This window comes from Podarcis gaigeae, assembly GCF_964106915.1.
Source record: "Podarcis gaigeae genome assembly, chromosome: 5".
NCBI classification, from domain to species: Eukaryota; Metazoa; Chordata; class Lepidosauria; order Squamata; family Lacertidae; genus Podarcis; species Podarcis gaigeae.
Window position 1 is genome coordinate 16,050,377 of NC_139681.1, and position 23,694 is coordinate 16,074,070.

A 23,694-nucleotide genomic window follows, 5' to 3' on the forward strand; every position below is an offset into this window, starting at 1 on the left:
AAAATTACTGGACTAGTATTTTTATTGTGGTGGCATTTCAGATAGTGGTTTTCTAACAAGGATTACTTGACTGGAGGGGATGGAGGTCCTTTTAAAGGAGTTAAAACATCTTTTCCCAAGAGGGCTAACATTTGCACTAATAATTCCCTGCTCTCCCTGCACCTGACACTTGTCATCTCTTACACAGCAAAGAGCAGACTGCAAGGAAGCAGAGGCAAACATCACTCTCACTCTGCACTTGACAGATGGTATCCGCGAGGGAGAAGCTTTGATAAATCATTCATTTCCATGATTACAATAAGGGCTAGAGTATGGATTATTTGATATTTTTAACATCTGTGGAGAAGGCAGCAAAACTTCACCCTTCTCTTTAAGGAGAAACGCAGGCTTGCTAACCCCTATGCCCTCACACCACTTAATCACACACTAAGGAGATCTACTGAGAGCCATGCTACTAGTTAACTGTCAGATCATAAAATCATTCTGTTCTCTTCCGAGGACTGGGAAACCAGGAATATGGCTGCTCAAGGGTTGTGTATTTTAAAAGCTATAAGTGTTAATGGGTTAATTCCATTAGTAGTGAGGAAAGAGCTGATTCCCTAGATGCAACTAGCTGAATCTGATGAGTTCCTTATCAGTGTTACTGGGCAGATTAAGTATTTAACCTCTGTATAAAAGAGCTCTGATTATGGTGTGGGTAGTGGGTGGTTATCAGGAAGGAGTGGACTGTCATGGAACAGTGGAGTTATCTGAATACTTTGAGAAGAGCTCATTTGAGAAGAAGACTTGGAGAATTGCCAGACTTCAGGACTCAAAAAACTTTACGCCAGTGGTTCTCAATTAACTCAGTACTGCAATCTCCCCATTTTTCAAAAGCCAAGCCACAGACCCCCTACTTTTGAAAATTATGGTATCTCTATGGTAGTATTTGTTATGTGAGTGGTGCCACAGACCCCCAGGTGGGTTATGTGGACCCCATGGGCTCCTCTGACCACCAGTTGGCAACCACTGCTCTAAGCTGTTGTAGGACTTTGTGCAAATTGACTAAGAAGTTATGTGTGGATTTTGTTCAGCAAGGGCTCTGAAGTACAGAAACCCCTCTGGGACCAGAGGAAGAAAAGCCTTTGTGCAACCTATATAAAGTGTGTGTTTTGTGTATGCCAAGCAAAACAACCCCACTTAAAGCAACAGTTTCGTGTTGGTGAGCTTGACCACTTTACTGAAGCTTCCGTCATGCACACACAGAGAGCAATATTTATAGGTTGAAGATAAACACACACCCCAACAATAAGATACATTGTTCCTGATGGAAGTGCTGAATGGGAAGGTGGAAAGCCACACGAGTCTGATCCAGAAGTTCAGTAAGGATGGGTCACCAAGAGTGCAGCCATCCTGAAGTAGCTTGACTAGCCAGGAAAAATATTCAGCACAGCAATGCACAACTTTTTATCTAACCCCAAAATGCAATAAAAGTATAAATTAATGATTAAGATCCATATTCAAACAGAATCCACTTCTTAGAAGCAGAGATACCCACAGATCATGTAAGTGAGGAACTATAATACAACAATGTTCATAGATGTGCGTGGTGGAGTTCTTATATGTTAAGACGTTCTGTTTAGATGTACTACTGGCAATTCAACAAACATTTCCACAGTTTAAAATATCCAGGGCAAAACATGGCTTTTCTAAGCTGCACTATGTATCTAAATAAAAACATAACACCGAAGACTACAAATCCTGATATAAAAAATACATTCTTATACATTCCAATAAAAGAGATGGTCAATGATTTGCAATCGGTAAGTAAAATAGTAAAAACCCAGGCAGAACATTTACCACCATGAACCAATCAGCATATGCCATACTTAGATGAGAATTGTGGTCCAACAACATCTGGAAGCAACCACATAGGCTACCACTGATCTAAATCTAGAGGGCTCCATAGTATATCTTGGTAGAATTACATCAAAGAAAGCACCAAAAAAGTCAGACTTTGCACTGCAACAGTTCTCATGAAATGTGGAAAATGAACGTTTAATGCTTCTATTCCGAAGGTGAAATGTGTCAACACTGATTTTCTTCTGTGATGTGAAAAAGAAGCCATAGCTACTGGCATCTGCTTGTCAGTTTCTCTCAACTCGGTTACAACAGAACAATTTTCAACAATGAGTGAGTGACAAACCAAAAGGGAAGTTTGGCACTAAACTGGCTTGTTCCAACGACCTCCAAGCTCTAATAGGAGTCCCCACTCGCCACTGAAAAACAGCTGAGATTTGCCATAGGTAAGGCACAGGATCAGCAGCCTGGGTTGATTAAACTTGCGTAGAACTAACCCACAGCTTTGAGATAACCCAGACATACTTAGAAACAGCAGCAGTGTAAACAGGAACCACTGAATTCTCACTAACAGAAAGCTAAAATGAGCAACCATGCTAAACTCAATACTAATGGCAGATACCTGCCCAGGACCTCCACTATACGGGCCTGTTTTGACTCTACTGTCATTATCACGAGAAAGACAACCAATTTCAGGTGTTCTTCAGCTTCTATAAATCTAGCTGCCAACCTGGAGATGAGAAACAGCCAAGGTTCTTTCCATTATCTGAAACTTATCTGTTCAAAAGCTCTGCCATCAGTCAGCATTTGTTTACTGTGTGGAACACCTGATAAGAAACAGATCTGTGGGATTTGTACCTCCTCATACTTTTGAGCATCAATCAGACCTGAATTTCCACTTTGCAATGATTTGACAGAAACCTGAGTGCAACAGGTGCTTTGTGGTATCTGATTGCACATGTATTACTCTCTGTGTGGCCCAAAGTCTTTAACCCAATTCCATTATGGCACAAAACGGCCTTTAGAAAAGTACAGGATTCCTAAATATTTAATCCTGATAACAGGCTACAATTGACACCTGACAGAAAAGTATATATAGATGCAAGACAACTAGTGCTAGACCTTTTACACTTCTTGTCTACATGATTTAAACATCTATTTATTTAAAAAATTGATATCCCACATCTTGCACCCACCAAAACAATTTACAATCAGATAATATAAACATATTAGAAACAACAAACCGTTTTTTTAAAGGTCTAAACCTTTAACAAAGATTCCTAACCCCAACCCTAAGGATTAATAATAATAATAATAATAATAATAATAATAATAATCAGTCCTCAGAGAAACATTGCATCTGCATTCATGCTAAGCATCAGAATGTGTTGTGTTTGAGGTTGGCAATATGATGACAGTGGTGGCAATATCACATAGGGAAGTGGAATGGCTCTAAAGTTTTTCCTTTTTGTAATCTTGTACAAAGTTCTGTGCTGTTTCTAAGCTCTTGAGAATTATTAGACTGGGTGTGTTATAATGTATTAAGTAGCATATTAGTGATAGCATATCATAAGCTGCCTTTGAAATTATGTGGACATGCCAAATTAGCGTTGCTGCATCCACCTTAAAGGTAAAGGTAAAGGTACCCCTGCCCGTACGGGCCAGTCTTGACAGACTCTGGGGTTGTGCGCCCATCTCACTTAAGAGGCCAGGGGCCAGCGCTGTCCGAAGACACTTCCGGGTCACGTGGCCAGCGTGACATCGCTGCTCTGGCGAGCCAGAGCCGCACACGGAAACGCCGTTTACCTTCCCGCTGGTAAGCGGTCCCTATTTATCTACTTGCACCCGGAGGTGCTTTCGAACTGCTAGGTTGGCAGGCGCTGGGACCGAGCAGCGGGAGCGCACCCCGCCGCAGGGATTCGAACCGCCGACCTTTCGATCGGCAAGTCCTAGGCGCTGAGGCTTTAACCCACAGCGCCACCTGCGTCCCTGCATCCACCTTAAATGAACCTAAATGAGTGTTTTATCTCCTAGTATTTGTATCCACATGTATGCAATCGCAATCTGTCAAGCAGACACTCTGTTAAGCCTGTGGTGAGGGTGACAGAAAACCAGCTGTGTTCACTGCTACTTTCCGCAGAGAGAATAATCACATACATAGCAGAGGAGCAATAGGTGTACAACCCAGAAGATTTAAACTATGGCAAAATCTTTTTCAATTATGTTGTAACTAGACATTGATATTAAGCCATGACCTTGATTAAACAAAGTCAATTGAGTAATGTTACACGTATTTTCATGAGGAAGATATTTGTAAGTGTTCTAAGAGCCGACTCTTGTAGAATCCTACCCATAGGTTTAGGGGCGAAGAACACTTGGGTGGCTGGTAGTCATTTGCAGTAGGGACAACAGGAGCTACAACACTTTGGGTGCAGCAAATTATGACAGAAAGGGACCTCGGTTTTGTTATATTTTGATACTTGGTACACCGCAGTGAATTGGCATGTTAAAATAAGCATTCTCTAACTTGAATACAGCCATCAGCTCTTGCATCCCTGTTTGTCAGACTAGATAGGGCTTTGAGAAACAATGGAAGTGTTGCTTTGTCCAACACTAATTAGAGAAAATCTTCTGTGAGATATCAATGCTTTCCTCTAATTTCCTTCAAGGGCTGATTGTGTAGGGGCTAAACTAGATGTACATTTAAATAAAAAGCAGACAGATATGTATATTGTTTTTTCCTTAGCTAACCGCTTTGAAGGTTGGTTGTTGTTGTTTTTTTAAAAAAACAATCAAGTGGTACATAAATCCTATGAAATAAATAAGTAAATAAATAAATAAATTTGCTTATTTTCCTGTAGTCCTCATGGAGTCTAGTCAACATGTAATCAGGTAACATTCACAGATTTCCCCCGTAACTGAAAGGGCTAGAAGCTAACACCGGAATCCTGGGAAGCTTAAACTATTTGCCCAACTCCACACACATCCAAGCCAGGAAGTAACAGAATGCTTATAGCACGCGTGGGAAAGCTTGGCTCGTGAGTAGGTGCAAAAGTCAAGCCAGTCACAAAGAACTAGAGGATTATGTAGAATTGGCTGGTTATTTTTATCTTCTTTTCACCACTCCTTTAAAAACAGATGAATCAAGCAGAAATAACTTTCTTCAACATTTCCAAGTCACGTTTTTTCTCCATCGTAATCGGTATTTGATCTGCACTGTGAAACTACTTAATGCTCTTCATGAAGCCTTTTAACTTTAGACTTAAGCAGGAAGTCAAGCATGTTCTCTCTCTTCAAGGTGCACATTCCATTGTCTTCTGAAGTGGTATAAGAGCGCTGTCAATCACACTCAAGTAACATGTACTAGTGACAGTTTGTCTTAAATATCTTAGTAATGGAGCAAACAGGTTTACAAAGACCACAAAACATCATTCTTAAAAATAAAAAAAAATCAGAACTGAGGCATTCCAATCTATAGCCTTAGTTTAGCAAGCACTCTTGTGACTGGAAACGGGCAAGCTATGATACTTTGTTCAGTGTGATGGTTGAACTAGGGATGGTGATCTTTTTAAACTCCAAGAAAACCACAATTACCGCATTTTTCGCTCTATAAGACGCACTTTTCCCCTCCTAAAAAGTAAAAGAAAATGTGTGTGCGTCTTATGGAGTGAATGCAGGCTGCGCAGCTATCCCAGAAGCCAGGAGAGCGAGAGGGATCGGTGCTTTCGCTGCACAGCGATCCCTCTTGCTGTTCTAACTTCGCTTCACTGGAGAGGCACTGCGCAGAGAGGGAGAGAATATTTTTTTTCTTGTTCTCCTCCTCTAAAACTAGGTGCGTCTTATGGTTGGGTGTGTCTTATAGAGTGAAAAAGACAGTAGTTTTGGTTTACTTACAGTCGTGTGTTTATGAGAAACGAACCACAACCCCTAGCTTGGACATAACACCAAGGAACAGATTATGGTTTGTTTCTCCTGTGTACTAGTGGGGGGAGGAGCTAAGTGGAGTTCTCCAGGGAAGGAGATTCACAACTGAGGGGCCACCACTGAAAATCCTTGCCTGTAATATTCACTAATAGGCTCATCCTTAGTGGTGGGACAAAAAAAAGGGTCCTTACATACTAGATACTACATACATAAATCAGGAAACCTGCCCCTTTGCAAGAGCCTGATTCAAAACGCAGTCATGCATACTTGGCATTTGATACAATACTGCTCTATTTATAAGCCCTCCCAATAGCTTGTTTGTATTATCCTAATCTGAGAAGATCACTAACTGGACATCTTATATATTTTAAAATAATATCCATCATCTGCTAACTTCATTGACCCCGGCGCACCATAATTTAATTAGATTATAATGAATTATACATTTATTAATGTGGCCATAACCATACCTTCTATAACATTTTCCTCCCTCCCACAAATGTAGGGCAACGTATATGGTGTGTACCCCCACCATCCTCACAACTCCTTTGAGACTAGGCTGAGAGACTGCCTTGCTCAAGGTCACTCAATGAGCCCAATGGCTGAGCAGCAATCTGAACCTTGCCCAACCTGGTCATAGTCCACACTGGAGCCACCACAACACATTGGCTCTCCGAAGAGCAGAGAAGTCAGTTTCAAGATCTAGAAACGTTTCGGTGCGTGACAAATGCTTTCTCCAGCTTTCTAAGCAAACACTAGCACCAGAGCTGGCTTTAAAGTCACAAAAGCCCTGCTGTATATTCAGTTTGGCAAACACACACAGGAAGCACAACATACTGACTATGACCTGCAGGTCTTATGTTGCCTCCCAACTACAGTGGATAATGGCTCCCAAACAAAGATCTTGTTCAACACTCACTTGCAGCGTAATTTTATACATGTTAACTCAGAGGCAAGTCAATGGTGCTCACTCACTAGCATGAGTGATTAGGATCACAGTCTGAATTTGTTTTCTTGGAAAAAGAGAAGTTATTCCAGCCAAGTTAGCATTAACTACAACATTGCAAAAAGGGTTGACCAGTTGTTAGGAAGTGAATAAGGCGTTGCATTTCTATAGGTCTATTTCCAGGCATGGAACTGAAAGGGCATCATTAAAGCTCACTTACTTTAGAATAATCCCCATTGAAGCAACTAAGAAATATTTTTGAGTGGACCAGGACTGTCTACTGTACAGGGCTGCATAGCAAATAGTTACTGAATCAACCAACCACTTACAAGCAAGAGATAGCAATATGTACAAGCCTGAAAATGCCTCCTGATACCAGTTTAAAACAGCAATAGAATCATAGAATCATAGAGTTGGAAGAGACCACAAGGGCCATCGAGTCCAACCCCCTGCCAAGCAGGAAACACCATCAGAGCACTCCTGACATATGGTTGTCAAGCCTCTGCTTAAAGACCTCCAAAGAAGGAGACTCCACCACACTCCTTGGCAGCAAATTCCACTGTCGAACAGCTTTTACTGTCAGGAAGTTCTTCCTAATGTTTAGGTGGAATCTTCTTTCTTGTAGTTTGGATCCATTGCTCCGTGTCCGCTTCTCTGGAGCAGCAGAAAACAACCTTTCTCCCTCCTCTATGTGACATCCTTTTATATATTTGAACATGGCTATCATATCACCCCTCAACCTCCTCTTCTCCAGGCTAAACATGCCCAGCTCCCTTAGCCGTTCCTCATAAGGCATCGTTTCCAGGCCTTTGACCATTTTGGTTGCCCTCCTCTGGACACGTTCCAGTTTGTCAGTGTCCTTCTTGAACTGTGGTGCCCAGAACTGGACACAGTACTCCAGGTGAGGTCTGACCAGAGCAGAATACAGTGGCACTATTACTTCCCTTGATCTAGATGCTATACTCCTATTGATACAGCCCAGAATTGCATTGGCTTTTTTAGCTGCCGCGTCACACTGTTGGCTTATGTCAAGTTTGTGGTCAACCAAGACTCCTAGATCCTTTTCACAGGTACTGCTCTCAAGCCAGGTGTCACCCATCTTGTAAAATAGAAAAGCAGCTTGAAGGATTTTTGAACAAGGAAGCAGCAGGGCAGAGATGTGGTGGGTGTTTTGATTCTTATACTGTTACAGCTTCTCCTCTCTGACCCCCTCAAGCTTAAAAATGTGCATTTTGATCCTGTGGTGCGTGTGTGTGTGGAAGGGAGGGTATCATCTGGTCTCTCACTGGGATGCGTGTGCAATGTGCAGCCAATAAACCACAGATAAGGAATGGGTTTAACACCTCTCTAACACTCACAATAAGCTGTTTGCTTATCTTGTTAAAGTCAGGGCTCCATTAAAAGAAGTGTAGTTATTCACGCTGCAAGCCAATTAAACGCACATTAAAATTGAGTATTTCATAGGGCTGCAACCCAATTAAACAAACTTTAAAACTGATTATTTACCAGATTTTAGCTGGTTAATTTACTGATTATATAATATTTTCTTATCACATCTGTCTCTTTACTGGGGTTCCTCTTAATATTTAGCAAGACAAATGTTTGCTGCATATATTTCTGCTAGATAGATAGATAGTGATTTTTAACAAGTTTCGCACCTACCCACCTCCAAACCCCAGTGGAACTCAATATATGATCTTTCACACGTAATTGCAGGCATACATTCAGCTCTTCCCAAAGACCATCTTGGAATAAATTTTCCTTTTTTATGCCCATCCAGGCAACAAAGCAGGAACCAATTAAAAAAACACAAAAAGGTTGTGCCAGCAGCAGTGAAGTGTGCCTTCTTGGCTGGGTTCCCTCTCCCACCAGAAATAGGGATATTAGCACAAGGCCCCAGCATCTTTGCAGAGGGCTCTGGGTAATCCATTTCCCAATGGGAAAGGTGCCCAACAGCACCTTTTATCCTCATTTTATAAAATAGCACCAGGGAGGCGAAAAATGAGTGTAGCAAAGTCATGCTGTGCCGCTTCCTCCAATAATGCCCCCTACTAAGAAATGGGAGGAACTCTCAGAGGAGAATTCAGAGCACGATTCTCAAGTGTCTATGGAAGCGTGAAAAAGACTTTCCATTTTCTGGAGAACAAGGGACATGCAAAGGAAAGAAGAGTCACAAGGGTTTAAAATGAAAGATTGGGTGATATTGGGGCAATGCCCAATTAAACAGATTCAAATTTTTAATGAAGCAACGTCATTTATTCAATTAAGGTTGAAGCCCTAGTAGGTGACCCCTAGATCCCCAAAGAGAACTGAGGATGAGGCTGGCTTGGGGTTCCTGAGTCCATACATGGTCTATTGCTGTTTTCGCTAGAAGGAGAAAGGTTGATTGGTTCCCAATGTACAACCTATTGTTTAGATGTGGTATATAATTACGGCTCAAGATGAAAAAGTTCAACACAGAACAATTAAATTGTTTCTCAAGCTAGAAAAGGTTTCCTCCACCTTCATCTAAATAAAAGCAAAACCAAGGCAGGTTCATTCTGACTGAATGCCTCCTTTTCGCCAAGTTCCCATATTTTAACAATTTCAAGTAACCATCCAAGGAGCATGGCAACTGCTAGAGATTTTTAACAGCCCCGCTCCAAGCAAATCCAGAAACCTTATGCCCACACAAAGACTGCTGTTGAGGTCCCTTGAGCAAGCAGAAGTCCATGTAATAGAGTTTGCTGGGTGGCCCATACACTCTGTCTTCCAGGACTAGGTCTTTTCAGATCAATAGATATTAGTGAAAGTTGCTTACCTGCAAATGCTGTTCAAGAGCACATCTCGCACACAGTAGCTTTGGGTGTAAGAAACAAGTTGGTGGTGCTTGTTGGTATTGTCTGATGGAGATCTTGCATAGCAAAGACATGCAGGCCAGTGCAGCCACTACAAAGGTACCAGACTGGAGGTCTTAAGAATGCCTTCTTCTAATCCGTTAGTATTGGGAAACCTAAGTGTCCAAGAACAAGAGGAGACTGGGGTTATTCATCCCTGTTATTCTATGACATATCATTTCAAAATACAGCTTTGAGCTGAAAGCATGCTGTAACCTGATAAGATTTCAGAGGGGCATAGCATACGCTTCACTTTCTCAAAGAGATTGCATGTAATGGAACCAACTGCAATGCCTCATCCACTAGGAATTACTCCTGCCTAAAGCAGCCATTTCGCAGGGCCCCCTAATGTGATGGGCACTAATTTGGACTATTTCAAAGACATAAAAATCAAGGTGTAATACATCTATAATTAGTTAGAAATAATTAATAATAGAGGTAAAGGTAAAGGTACCCCTGACCGTAAAGTCCAGTCGCAGACGACTCTGGTATTGCAGCGCACATCTCGCTCTATAGGCCGAGGGAGCCAGTGTTTGTCCGCAGACAGCTTCTGGGTCATGTGGCCAGCATGACTAAGCCGCTTCTAGCGAACCAGAGCAGCACAGAGAAATGCCGTTTACCTTCCCGAAGGAGCGGTACCTATTTATCTACTTGCACTTTGACGTGCTTTCAAACTGCTAGGTTGGCAGGAGCAGGGACCGAGCAACGGGAGCTCACCCTGTCGCGGGGATTCGAACCACCGACCTTCTGATCGGCAAGCCCTAGGCTCTGTGGTTTAGACCACAGCGCCGCGTGCATCCCTAATAATAGAGGTAAGATACAACTAAAAATACAACTCTTGGGTATAATCTGCTAATAACTATTGCTTTGGCATTTTTGAAGAATGAAGCTCAGGAATTGTATATGTCTTCATTCTATATCTGAAATTGGTTAAAATTTATGCAATAAAATACAAAACAGACACAAAATCACAATGTGGCCATCTAACAGTACAATTTTAGGTGACAACATGCTCAAGGCCTAGGGGAGAGTCACAGTTCCTTACATTCCACAGCACAAGAACAGCACATTCAAAAAACCAAATATTTTCCCTCCCATTCCCTTTTACTGTCTATCTCAATGTTTTATTTTCCTCTTCCTATCCTGTTGTATTTCTGTATGTGAAAACCTTCAGAAAAGTTTACAAATAAACTTGCATCTCAAGTTAACCCTTTTCAGGACTACCCTGAAAGTAAGAGGTTGAAATTACTCTGCATGAAATATTACTTCCAACAGTTCAACATGTCTGAACCGGTTATTAAACCTCTTTTTAAAGTTAATGTCCAAACCAGAACAAAACTGGAGAGTTAAAAAAAATGCTGATGAATCAGAACTGAACCCAAATTTTTAATGGTTCAATTCCCTGGAGAAAATGTGCAGATGTATGTATGGTCCGAAATCCTTCCATTTCCTCTATTACATCATAAATATTTAAATGGTATAGGAAAAACCATCAGCAGAACTTTAGCAGCCATCTAGGTTGTCCTCTGCCTTCTGAAATATTGCACTGCTGTTGAGTAAATAAGGCTACACAATAGAGTGCCTTATGTGTTTCCATTAATATGATAAATTGAAAATGGCTCCCCAATAAAACAATCAAAATCTTCTTGCTGCATTCCCATTCCTAAACTACATTTTTATTTATCTACCCCATTTTTACCCTGCCTCTCTACCTTAACACTGTTGAAGGCAGATTAAAATTTACTAACCCCCCCCCCTTCAAAAAGATAAATCACAGTAACTGACGCACAGTAGAGCAAAGCAATATAACTACAAGTCTAACAGAAGGGCAAATTGAAACTCGCCTAAACGAAGAGGTCTTTACTTGATAGTAAAATGCAATAGTAAGAGAAAAAGCTAAATGAATCTTTCATGACGGGGAGATCCATAATCCATAGAGATGTCCCCCCCCCCACTCCATTTAACTCTACATCAGCTACTCAAGGGACATAGGAAGGCTTGTCAAACTGACTGTAAGGAACAGGCAGAATTATAACTGGAACAAACTGCCCTTAAATTATCTTGCCCCTAAACTGCTTAAGACTTTAAAAGGTAATAATGAACATCTTAAATTGCAACCAGAAATGAGCAAAGCTGAGCAAAACGCATTCTGCTGTGCCCCACAGGGTTCCACCTTGTTCCCCAAGCTAATTTTCCGAAGCTGCTGGGAGAGGTTATCAGGAGATTTGGAGTGAGGTGGCACCAATATTATCTAATCTTATCTTATCTTATCTTATCTTATCTATCTATCTATCTATCTATCTATCTATCTATCTATCTATCATCTATCTATCATCTATCATCTTCAGGTAGGTAGCCGTGTTGGTCTGACACAGTCGAAATAAATTAAAAAATAAATGCTGAAGAAGAAGTAGTGTGCATGCACACGAAGGCTTGTACCCAAAACAAACTTGGTTGGTCTCTAATGTGCTACCGGGATTTTTTTTTTAATCTAATCTAATCTATCTATTGTTTAAGGTAAAGGGACACCTGACCATTAGGTCCAGTCGTGACAGACTCTGGGGTTGCGGCGCTCATCTCTCTTTATTGGCCGTGGGAACCGGCGTATAGCTTCCGGATCATGTGGGCAGCATGACTAAGCCACTTCTGGCGAACCAGAGCAGCGCACGGAAACGCCGTTTACCTTCCCGCCGGAGCGGTACCTATCTATCTACTTGCACTTTGAGGTGCTTTCAAACTGCTAGGTTGGCAGGAGCAGGGACCCAACAACAGGAGCTCACCCCGTCGCGGGGATTCGAACCGCCGACCTTCTGATTGGCAAATCCTAGGCTCTGTGGTTTAACCCACAGCACCACCCACGTCCCAGTAATCTATTGTTTACTAGCAAAAAAAAAAAAAAAAAGGTTCTAAGTGGCTTACAATTATAAAACCAACTAAAAGGAATATAGCAATACAGGCGGCAACTATTTTGCACTCGTCCAGTTGATGTGCAACTGCTGACCCATGTGTTGTTTTTGGGGGTGGGGACAGAATGCGTTGACGTGTGAAATGACCTGGAACACGCTCCCCCCCCCCCCCGCACAAACAGGGGCCTGCCTGCACACAATTAAAATATACAATAAAACAGCTCCATCAAAACGCTGAAATTAAAATGCAAGAATTAAAATCTACAATAAGCAAATCCATTAAACCAGCATAACAATTAGAATAGGTAAAACACCAATTGAAACTGGAGGATCAAGTCAGGAGATCAGGGAAATGCGTGTCTAAACACATATGTCTTCAAGAGCCAGCAAAATGCCAATACTGACAGAACTCCTTATATTCCAGCAGGGAGAGCATTCCATAACACTGCTGCCACCACAGTGTTTCCAATTGCAAAGTGAACCATGTTCCATTTGTTGTTCTTAATGTGCTTACTGGACAGTGGAGGGGAAGACATTTCTTTCAGGTAACCTAGTCCAGAGCTTTTAGGGTTTTATATGTAAATATCGGGATCTTTAAAGTGGACACAATTTTAACCGTGGTTGTTGTTTTGGTAACTTATTCTAACCTACCCTGGGACCTCAGGGGGAAGGGCAGGTAAAAAAGTACTAAGCAAACAAATAAATAAATACTTCAAACTGGCTCTGGTCACCAGTATTGCAGCCACAAGGCTTTTAAGACTGGGGAGCTTCCTTTGGCATAATTTTCATGCAAGGAAAATTTCCAATTCTTAATGCTGTCCTTTCAAGCCAAGGAATTTCAGACCAAGGAAAGCTCCCATTGCAAATAATTGGTGCAGGGCCTCCCAATGCTGACCGAGACAGTGACAAGGGGGAAACAGTTAAAGTCCTCCTCCCACTGCCACAATCCCAATGCACCCCCCACATGGTATTTGTTAAACAAAAATGAGTTAGATAAGGAGAACTACTAATTTGGCCCCAAGACTCTCACCTATGATTTATTTGCTAAGCACTTGGAGGATAAAATAGCTTGCATCTGCAATGAACTGGACGCCACTGTGTCTGCAGTACACTTGGTGAATTTGTCCAGAATAAGATGCAGTCATATGCTGATGGATTAAATTCAGCCGTTATGGCCCAAGGATGTGGACAAGGTGCAGCCTGTTTGTACCACTCATATTCCACCTTATAACAATCTAGTGAGAGAGGGCTAACCAGCTGGGTCCCAAATGGAATTATTGCTTCCCTAGGAGAGGGGATGATCCTGAGCAGGTTGAAGGAGGTGGCCATAATATTAACCCTAGAGACAACCTCCTGGAATCTGAAGGATTACATTAAAATGCCAGGTGCAAATATTCCCTATTTGACAAGGCGCTTGAGTGAGTGGTCATTATATGCTTGAGCCAATTTGCTTGGGCATAATGTGCTTGAGTTAACACCAACATGCTGGGACAGTCACTTGGGCAACCTCACATTTAGACTACTGCAATGTGCTCTATATGGGGCTGCCCTTGAAGCAGTCCAACAAATATGGCACCTAACAAACAATGAATGAATGTTTAGGCTGCTGTGCATAAAAAAGTTTTTTTTAAAAAAAATGAGGACAGCTCACATGAAGAATATTGAAACGGTGTTCAGTTGGCAGTTCAAATGAAGTCTAGGCTCAAGCTAAAAGAAAAGAAAGTGCCATGCAGACTGATTTTAAGATGCATCTACACAAAGCACGAGCTACATGATCTGAATCAAAGATGCAGAGCTGAGTTTTTATTTAGGGAGGGTGAAACCCCACCCAACACAGGTTGAAGGCTTGGGGTCATATTGTTTAGATGAAATACATCAAGATAAGCGAATGTATTTTCCTACTGAAGGCAAATGTTAGAAACTCTACCTCATTTTGATTGTCTTCTATCACACAGGGAGTACAGTTGACTGCTGGGGCCTGTTGCACAAGACAGAGCTAAAACAAATGCTTTCTACATTATATTGGATTTTAAAACTGTTCTGTTCTTTTACAGTTGGTTTTTTGTTTTTGGTCCTCTGGGGAAACTATGTAAAGATTAGGAAGGCTGGACTCAATTTTCAGAAAGCCAAAGGGAAGACTCCAGGGACTCTAGGCAACTTCCCTTATTGAGACACACAACTTCTCTGATGGTAGCTGGCCATTTTGCTATGGCCTGAATACGCTCACTGTTATGTGCATATTCCTCAGAATATCCAGAATTCAAAGCATAGAATTTTCACAACAGTATGCGGTGCCAATAAATAACTTTTTGGACTCCTGAAACCCTTGGTCTGGGTACAGACTGGAGCACATTTTAAAATTATAGTTTCAATGACAGTTCTTTAGAAGTCAAAGAAGATTACTATGAGAAGAGTTTGCAGCAGAAATTGGAGACTACAAGGAGATCAGCTTTTAGACAGCTTTTAGACCTCTGTTCTCTGCTTCTCTCTAGTAACCTCACAGTTTCACCGGTTAGTGGCAAAATCAGATGTTAGCTAGCTTTAATGATGGCATTTCCCCCTAATGTTGATCATGCTACAATTGTGTGAAGAAATGGCATAGACTGCTGCTTAACAGGTGTTGTGAGTGGGCATCTGTGCCGGGGGGGGGGGCGCGGAAGAAAATAGATGAGTCATCCCCAATCACTGCTTTAATTATTAAGTACTCCTTGCTTTTTGAAGGAGGTGGCAGAGAGAAGATTCAGTGACTACAGGAAAATAAAAATAAAAATATGTTTAACAGAAATTAAAGGCATTCATTTCTGTCAATGAAAAGCAATGCATTGCTCGATATGTAAATATTATTTCAATTAGGCACAGCAAATTAGCATTGACCTCACATTTCTAAACCCATAGAAATATATTTATTTGTTCACTCCCCAGCATATCACTGCTTTTCCGTACCCACTTCCCTGTCTTTAACAACCGTTCAGTCAACAAGAGTAAAAAGAGCAAGAAGGGCAGCAAGTAAAGCTTAAGAATCGACAAGCTCTATGAGCCAACTATTGCCACTTACATAACTTAAGAGCCAATACATTTTTCATTTACTTACTTACTTGCTTACTTTTGTGTGATCAGTGTTGAAATGACTTGTAAAGGAAGATTTACCAGTGCAGGCCAGGACAACACTTTTTCTGCTATTACAACTATACCAGCTCTTAACTATCATATCAGAAAGAGTTCAATTGCCCTGTCTATAACATGTGCACCTATGAAAACATTTCCTACAAAGACGCATTTAAGTCTGAACATAATAAGGGAGTCAGTGCTGTTCTGCCCAAAATTATCAAAGTGGGATTGTCAATCAGTGAGCAGGACTAATTTTAATCCAAAGTGTGTACTTAGTACGAGAAGGTGAATGGATACTTGTTTTAGTTTGAACAATGGATGCACAGACATTTTTGTACTTGATCAAAATCACACCGTTTAACTAACAAGCAGTTCTGCATACAGAAAAGCCTGAAAAACGCCAGAATAAATTGCATAGACCCACACAGGTTGAAACAGTGACCTATATACTTGCCCATCTATAAAGCTATGAGGCAGGAGATGATCCTCAAAGTTTAAACAAAATGCTGACAGATGTTAACATACTATCTTGGTACCAAAAAGCATCAGATTCTATAAATTGATACCTTTTTAATTAACAAGAATAATTCTAGCTACTTTGCCTTACTGCCAGCAGGCTTCATCACCATGTAGTCAAGGCACTGAAACAGTTTTGTAAAAACTGAGTAAGGCAAAAGCAGCGGTGCAGTGGATCTCGCCACCCACAAGAAACCGAACCATTCATTTATTGCAAAGCGGTCTTGCAACACAGAGCATTTTTTAACACCCATTCTTCCTCCCCCGCTACTTTTCAGAGATAAAAAACACATTTTCATCAGAGCAGAACCACACTGCCTTAGATGGGGAAAGAGTGAATTTACCTTGCTCTCAAACTTAATCACACAGGATTGCACCAGACCTATGCCTTTTAAACACAGCTCTTCCCTGTTCAGTGTGTGTGTGTGGGGGGGGGGGGGTGTACAGCTTAAAGGGGTAAAAGGGCACATGGGTGAGGAGATACTGAACCCATCTCTCATCCACTTCTCTTACCAGCGGCACCATCAGGGCAGGAGTCCAGGTCTCACTCACCAAAATCGGCACCCTAAAAACACAGCAGGGCTGGCTCACCACACTTTGAAGTAATATGCATTAAAATCTACAGAGGGGTGACTTTGAGACCATTAAGTCCAAAGTCTCAAATTAACCTAAATCTGTTGTTGTTGTTGTTGTTGTTGTTGTTGTTTAGTCGTTTAGTCGTGTCCGACTCTTCGTGACCCCATGGACCAGAGCACACCAGGCACTTCTGTCTTCCACTGCCTCCCGCAGTTTGGTCAGACTCATGTTTGTAGCTTCGAAGACACTATCCAACCATCTCGTCCTCTGTCGTCCCCTTCTCCTTGTGCCCTCCATCTTTCCCAACATCAGGGTCTTTTCCAGGGAGTCTTCTCTTCTCATGAGGTGGCCAAAGTATTGGAGCCTCAGCTTCACGATCTGTCCTTCCAGTGAGCACTCAGGGCTGATTTCCTTAAGAATGGATCGGTTTGTTCTTCTTGCAGTCCATGGGACTCTTAAGAGTCTCCTCCAGCACCATAATTCAAAAGAATCAATTCTTCGGCGATCTGCCTTCTTTATGGTCCAGCTCTCACTTCCATACATCACTACTGGGAAAACCATAGCTTTTACTATACGGACCTTTGTTGGCAAGGTGATGTCTCTACTTTTTAAGATGCTGAACCTAAATCTACACTTAGCTTTTACTGCTTCAACCACCTTCCATCCACCAGCCAATTTCTTCTCCACCAATCTCACTTCCAATACTGGTTGAGGGAAAACACATCTGAATGGAGGGTGAGTAATCACATGGGTCACATGGACAGAGGGAGTGTATGCCTTACTGCCCCTGCTGATTACAATTTAAAGAAAGAGTAACATGATACGGAGTAGATGTTGGAAATTCTAAGAAACTTTACTAATTGGTTCACAGAAGCTCCTCCTATCTGGAGGAAATTTTCTGCTAATCCACACACCTCATTCCATTATTACATTGTTCTACAAAAGGACCACACCTCTGATTCAGCAGAAACTTATTCCTGAGAACATGAAAATGAACATGCTCCTACAGCAGTGCTGAACAAACAGAACTTTCCATGAGCTATATTCAACTCACCGGCTTGTAAGAGCAGTTAATTTTCACAACACCAGCAAAGTTATGAGAGCAAATTCGCACAAGAGAATGTGAACCAAAAGTGAATTTACAATGGAGAAAATTTGTGGAAAGTTATCTTCTTCTTTTTTTAAAAGGATATTTATTAAGATTTTTTAAAGTATTACAATAAAAATGAAAAAAATAATAACAAAAATACAAAATAAAAATAGTTAAAAACACACAGATTTTCCATTACTTATTTTCCTTTAGCTTGTTTCCCGGACCTCCTCATACCTCCCTTTTTTGTATTCCACTTCAAATTGTTGGTTCAGCAAATCCTTACCATTAGATTTTTACCTGTTTATAACCCTTTTTTCATATTCTCTTAAAGCATTACAGTTGGAAACCACTTAATTTCTATCCAACATCATTCTAACATTTATTAATTTTACAATATTTCTGTAGATAGTCTTTAAATTTCTTCCAATCTTCTTCCACCGACTCTTCTCCCTGGTCTCGGATTCTGCCAGTCATTTCTGCCAATCCCATATAGTCCATCACCTTCGTCTGCCATTCCTCCAAAGTGGGTAGATCTTGTGTCTTCCAATACTTTGCAATAAGTATTCTTGCTGCTGTTGTAGCGTACATAAAAAAAGTTCTGTCCTTCTTTGGCACCAATTGGCCGACAATGCCCAGAAGGAAGGCCTCTGGTTTCTTCAGAAAGGTATATTTAAATACCTTTTTCATTTCATTATAGATCATTTCCCAGAAAGCCCAGTTTCTTTACATTTCCAACATTTATTATCGGGCAAATGATAGATTTTTGCAAGCTTGACTGGGGTCATGTACCACCTGTATATCATCTTCATAATATTCTCTCTTAAGGCATTGCATGCCGGAAACTTCATACCTGTGGTCCATAACTGTTCCCAGTCAGCAAACATAATGTTATGTCCAACATCTTGTGCCCATTTAATCATAACAGATTTCACCGTTTCATCCTGAGTATTCCATTTCAACAGCAAGTTATACATCTTTGACAAAATCTTAGTTTTGGGTTCTAACAGTTCTGTTTCTATTTTTGATTTTTCCACCTGGAAGCCAATTTTCTTGTCCAAATTATATGCCTCCATTATCTGATAATAATGAAGCCAATCTCGCACTTTGCTTTTTTAGTTTCTCAAAACTCTGCAGTTTCAGTCTATCTCCCTCTTCTTCCAAAATTTCCCAATATTTCGGCCATTTGGCCTCCATATTGAGCTTTTTCTGGGCTTTTGCTTCCATTGGTGACAGCCACTTTGGGGTTTTATTTTCCAATAAGTCCTTATATCTTATCCAGACATTGAACAATGCTCTCCTGACAATATGGTTTTTAAATGCTTCATGTGCTTTAACCTTGTCGTACCACAAATATGCATGCCACCCAAAAACATTATTAAAACCTTCTAAATCCAAAATGTCCGTGTTCTCAAGAAGCAGCCAGTCTTTCAACCAGCAGAATGCTGCTGATTCGTAGTAAAGTTTAAAGTATGGCAGTTATCTTCAGAAGCTAATCGCAACAAGCAAATGAACAAAGCAGACCACTCAGTTATCCTTACCTGCAGACAATGTATCTGGGCAGTGGAATTGTGATGATTGCTTAAATCTGCAGTCAAGGGACAATTCCTTGTATCACAACCTACTTCAGTTCACAGGGATTCAGCAGAGCCATTTGCCTAAGTGCACCCAAGTGCTCTGTGATATAAAAAGGTAAAGGTACACCTGCCCGTCAGGGCCAGTCGTGACCGACTCTAGGGTTGCACGCTCATCTCGCTCAAGAGGCCGGGAGCCGGCACTGTCCGAAGACACTTCCGGGTCACGTGGCCAGCGTGACGAAGCAGCATCTGGCGAGCCAGCACCAGCGCCGCACACGGAAATGCCGTTTACCTTCCCGCTATAAAGCGGTCCCTATTTATCTACTTGCACTTTGGGGTGCTTTCGAACTGCTAGGTTGACAGGAGCTGGGACCGAACGATGGGAGCTCACCCCGCCGCGGGGATTCGAACCACCGACCTTATGATCAGCAAGTCCTAGGCACTGAGATTTTACCCACAGCGCCACCCGCGTCCCCTGCTCTGTGATATAGCTGGCTGTAACTAATGAGTTTTAAGAAATGGGATCCAGCTACATGGAACTGTCTGCAGAACCTCGGGTTCCGTCCTGCTCAATACTGTTAGAAGTTTCTAAAGCTACATCTTTTCTAAAAATTTAGCTTGATCATTCCTGTGGTGGGGCCCGCTTGCCAGAAAAATCTCCATCCAGAAAAAAGGCATGTGACAACAAAGACACAATTCTGAACAGGCCCACCAGCTTGGCTGCAGGACTGTGGGTGCCTGGAGCCGCACACACTGTGGGTGCGCAGGTGTCTGATGTCAGCACACTCACCGGCGGGTGTGAATGATGTCAGCACAGTGGGATTCTTGATTACAGTGGTACCTCAGGTTAAGTACTTAATTTGTTCCGGAGGTCCGTTCTTAACCTGAAACTGTTCTTAACCTGAAGCACCGCTTTAGCTAATGGGGCCTCCTGCTGCCGCCGTGCCGCTGGAGCACAATTTCTGTTCTCATCCTGAAGCAAAGTTCTTAACCTAAAGCACTATTTCTGGGTTAGCGGAGGTACCACTGTACATAACAGCAGTTGGGTTACATAAAGATTAAAAAAACACTTTCTGTGGCTAAAAATGTTAATTCGGGCATCCCCAACCTGCAGCCCTCCAGATGTTTTGGCATACAACTCCCATGAACCCTAGCTAACAGGACCAGTGGTCAGGGATGATGTGAATTGTAGTCCAAAACATCTGGAGGGCCAAAGGTTGGGGATGCCTGTGTTAATTGATATTCCTAGAAGTTAATGAATTGGCAATTTCATTTTCCAGCATAGGCAAACCACGACTAGAAAATAGGCCTTGAGTAAATTTTAACATAGGAGTTCCATGGACAACCAATGTTCCAGAAGCTCCATTCGGGTGGTTTGGGGTGTGTATTATAATCTGAATTCAAATAAGCGATACAGTAAAATGCAATATAAGAAATACAACCAAAACAATGTAGAATCTAGCACAGCATATTACAATTTCTACACCAGGAAGAAAACTTATGAAATGATCTGCCAAGACCCACAGCAATTTTCAAGTTGTCTGTAGGGAGAAAGGTTTGGGAACCACTGTTCTAACACAAAAGCTACCAAGAAGACTTTCACCACCTCTATTAACCTACTTGCCTTCAAATTAATCATATTCATTATTTTAACAAAAGACAATATAAGCTGGACTTGTCTCTAGTGGCTCTAATCTGTATGTCTTTTGAGGTTTCACACACAAGTATTTACAAACTGTGGTTGTGTCTGGCAGCCACCCTACAATCCAATCACAGTGCAATATTATGAGTCACTGGTGTCCTTTGCACTTGAGACACTGCAACAGGCCTCAGAAGGATTTTCCCCTAAAATGTGTCGGGCCCAGAACAAATCTAATTTCTAGCACTTGGATTTCTCTGGCATAACTCCCCATAAGGAAGCTTTATATGTTAGTCTGCAACTGTGAGCACACTTGGCTGGGAGTAAGGCTCATCTATCACAGAGGAATTTAATTCTGCTGGAGAACTGCCCCAAGCTGGGCAGATGCTTGCCCAAATTTGGGCAATTCCTCCTTGCTCCATTCTACAATTTTCAAGATATTGAAACTCCAGAGAGGCTTTTTTGTGCAGGTAGCTGCGGGGGGAGGGTGGGATGGAAAGGTTTTCCTCTCGGAAGTTCCTTAAGTTAACCTCTTAGGATCCAAGCCACTCTCTCTGTACAATACAGTGGTACCTCGGTTTACGAACTTAATCCTTTCCTAAATCTGTTCTTAAACTGAAACCATTCTTAAACCGAGGCGCGCTTTCCCTAATGAGGCCTCCCACTGCCGGTGCCCTTCCACTGTTCAGCTTCCGTTCTTAAACTGAGGTAAAGTTCGCAAATCGGGACACTACTTCCAGTTTTGCAGAAGTTAATAAACCAAATAGTTTGTAAACAGGGCTGTTCTTAAACCAAGGTACCACTGTATTCTTTTCCATGGGCTCATAGCTGATGAGAACCACTGTTTACTACAATTTTAACGTCTGCATAAAAAAAAAAATGTAAGCACTCTAACAAACATGGAAACAGAGGTAGGTGTGAGTAAGGTAGTGAACTATTGCCACACAAAATAATAGTACGCCGAAATTCCCTGCTTCATTACAGATACAGAAATCCCAAAATTTGGATGCAGCTATTCTCACCAGAAGTCAAAATCCTGCGATGTTCATTTTACCCCACTTTCAAAAAAGTAGGGATAGAGATGGTTGTGATCTTAATCAGATGAGCATAATATGAAATTATAAACACATACACACAGGTAGGCATGACTGATAAGATACTTGTATATTTGTTTTCAAAAGCTGAAGGGTGATTAAGCCCAAACTGTACCAGGTACTTGAGAATAACCCTTCATGAAAAGGGTTAATACTTTGTGAACAGCAAGTATATGGATCTCAGGCACAGATTTCTATAACAGATTATTTTTAAAAACCCCAATTCCCATCAGAATTACAAAGCATTTCATATACAAATTTGACAATCACGAAGCAGAGGTGTGATCCAAAAGCACTACCCCACACATTTCTAATCGTGGATAGCGGAAGATTACTGGTTGGAAAGCAAGAAAATTCCCATTTGCATTACTTTAACATCTCCCATTCTTCCTGTTTATGCCCTAAGCCTATAAAATATATTTATAAATCAAAAGCCAGCACAGAGCAACCAGATTTTAGAAGGAATAAGTCAAGCACCAGTTTTTTGGAACAAGACTAGAGAACAGGATTTCACAGTAAGAAACTTTAAATACCCTGCAGCTGGCCTCTGAAATGCAGTCTTCCCAACTGCATCGCATTAAACAGAGGCAGATTTCATGTGGCACCCAAATATGACTCCCTCCCACACGAGGCTGATGCTTCCAGGCTTTGTGATAAATTGACATCAAACGCTGACTTAGAAGAATGAGGTATTTACTTTAAAGGGATTAATCCTGCATTTTGTTACACTTCCTATTTGTTTTGATGCAGTGCTGCAAATCCAGGCAATGGCAGGCTGAGCAGCGCCAAGGCAGAGGAGATACAGAATTCTTTGACTTCAAATGAATGACACAGAATTAAAATTCAGTGAAATTAAGTTCAACACAATTACACACACTGTAGCTTGCGACATCAAAAGTAAAAGGCGGCAGGCTATGGCCTCGTAACATAGGCCAAACCAAATCAAAGCACTAAGCTAAACTGACGCACGAACACTGGAAATAGAACTGACAGGCAATTATTATACTTTCACGTATCATAAAAGAGCCTCTAATCCAGTGTTTCCCAACCTTGGGTCTCCAGCTGTTTTCAGACTACAGTTCCCATCATCCCTGACCACTAGTCTTGCTAGCTAGGAATGATGGGAGTTGTAGTCCCAAAACAGCTGGAGACCCAAGGTTGGGGAACACTGCTCTAATCAGTCCAATGCAAGGGCTAGAAGACACGGCTATATGGTATATCTATGCCTCTGATCTAACATTTCCTTAAAACTTTCATCTAACCTTTACCCCTTTCCTTTGCCTTTTGAGTCAGCCCTTCTTCAAATATGCTCTCAAAAATAGTGTTTATGTCACCAGTGGTTAACAGAGGAGATATGAGTTCTGCTTCTTCAGAATCACCTGACATTGTACAATGTCCCCACTCCTGCCTTAGCAAACCTAGGTTCTAGTATTATTTGGAATTATAGGGAGGGATTGCCCAGCTGCTAATTTTCTCTTCTTAGGCAAGAAGCTCTTGAAAAGATGGCAGCAGTTCAACTGTAGGCATGCTTGGAAGAAGCAATTATCCGGTCCCTCTTCAATCCAATTTCAGGCCCAGATACAGCACCAAATTGGCACTAGTC

The 23,694-nt window shown here is 41.6% G+C and overlaps 1 protein-coding gene across 1 annotated transcript in view; it reads right to left on the reverse strand.

Moving 5' to 3' along the window:
* NDST2 (N-deacetylase and N-sulfotransferase 2) overlaps positions 1-23,694 on the reverse strand; it is a 76,479-nt gene that overhangs the window by 45,340 nt on the left and 7,445 nt on the right. The window contains 1 exon segment of the mRNA XM_083738308.1: positions 9,510-9,701. The gene's annotated coding sequence lies outside the window, so the exon portion shown is untranslated.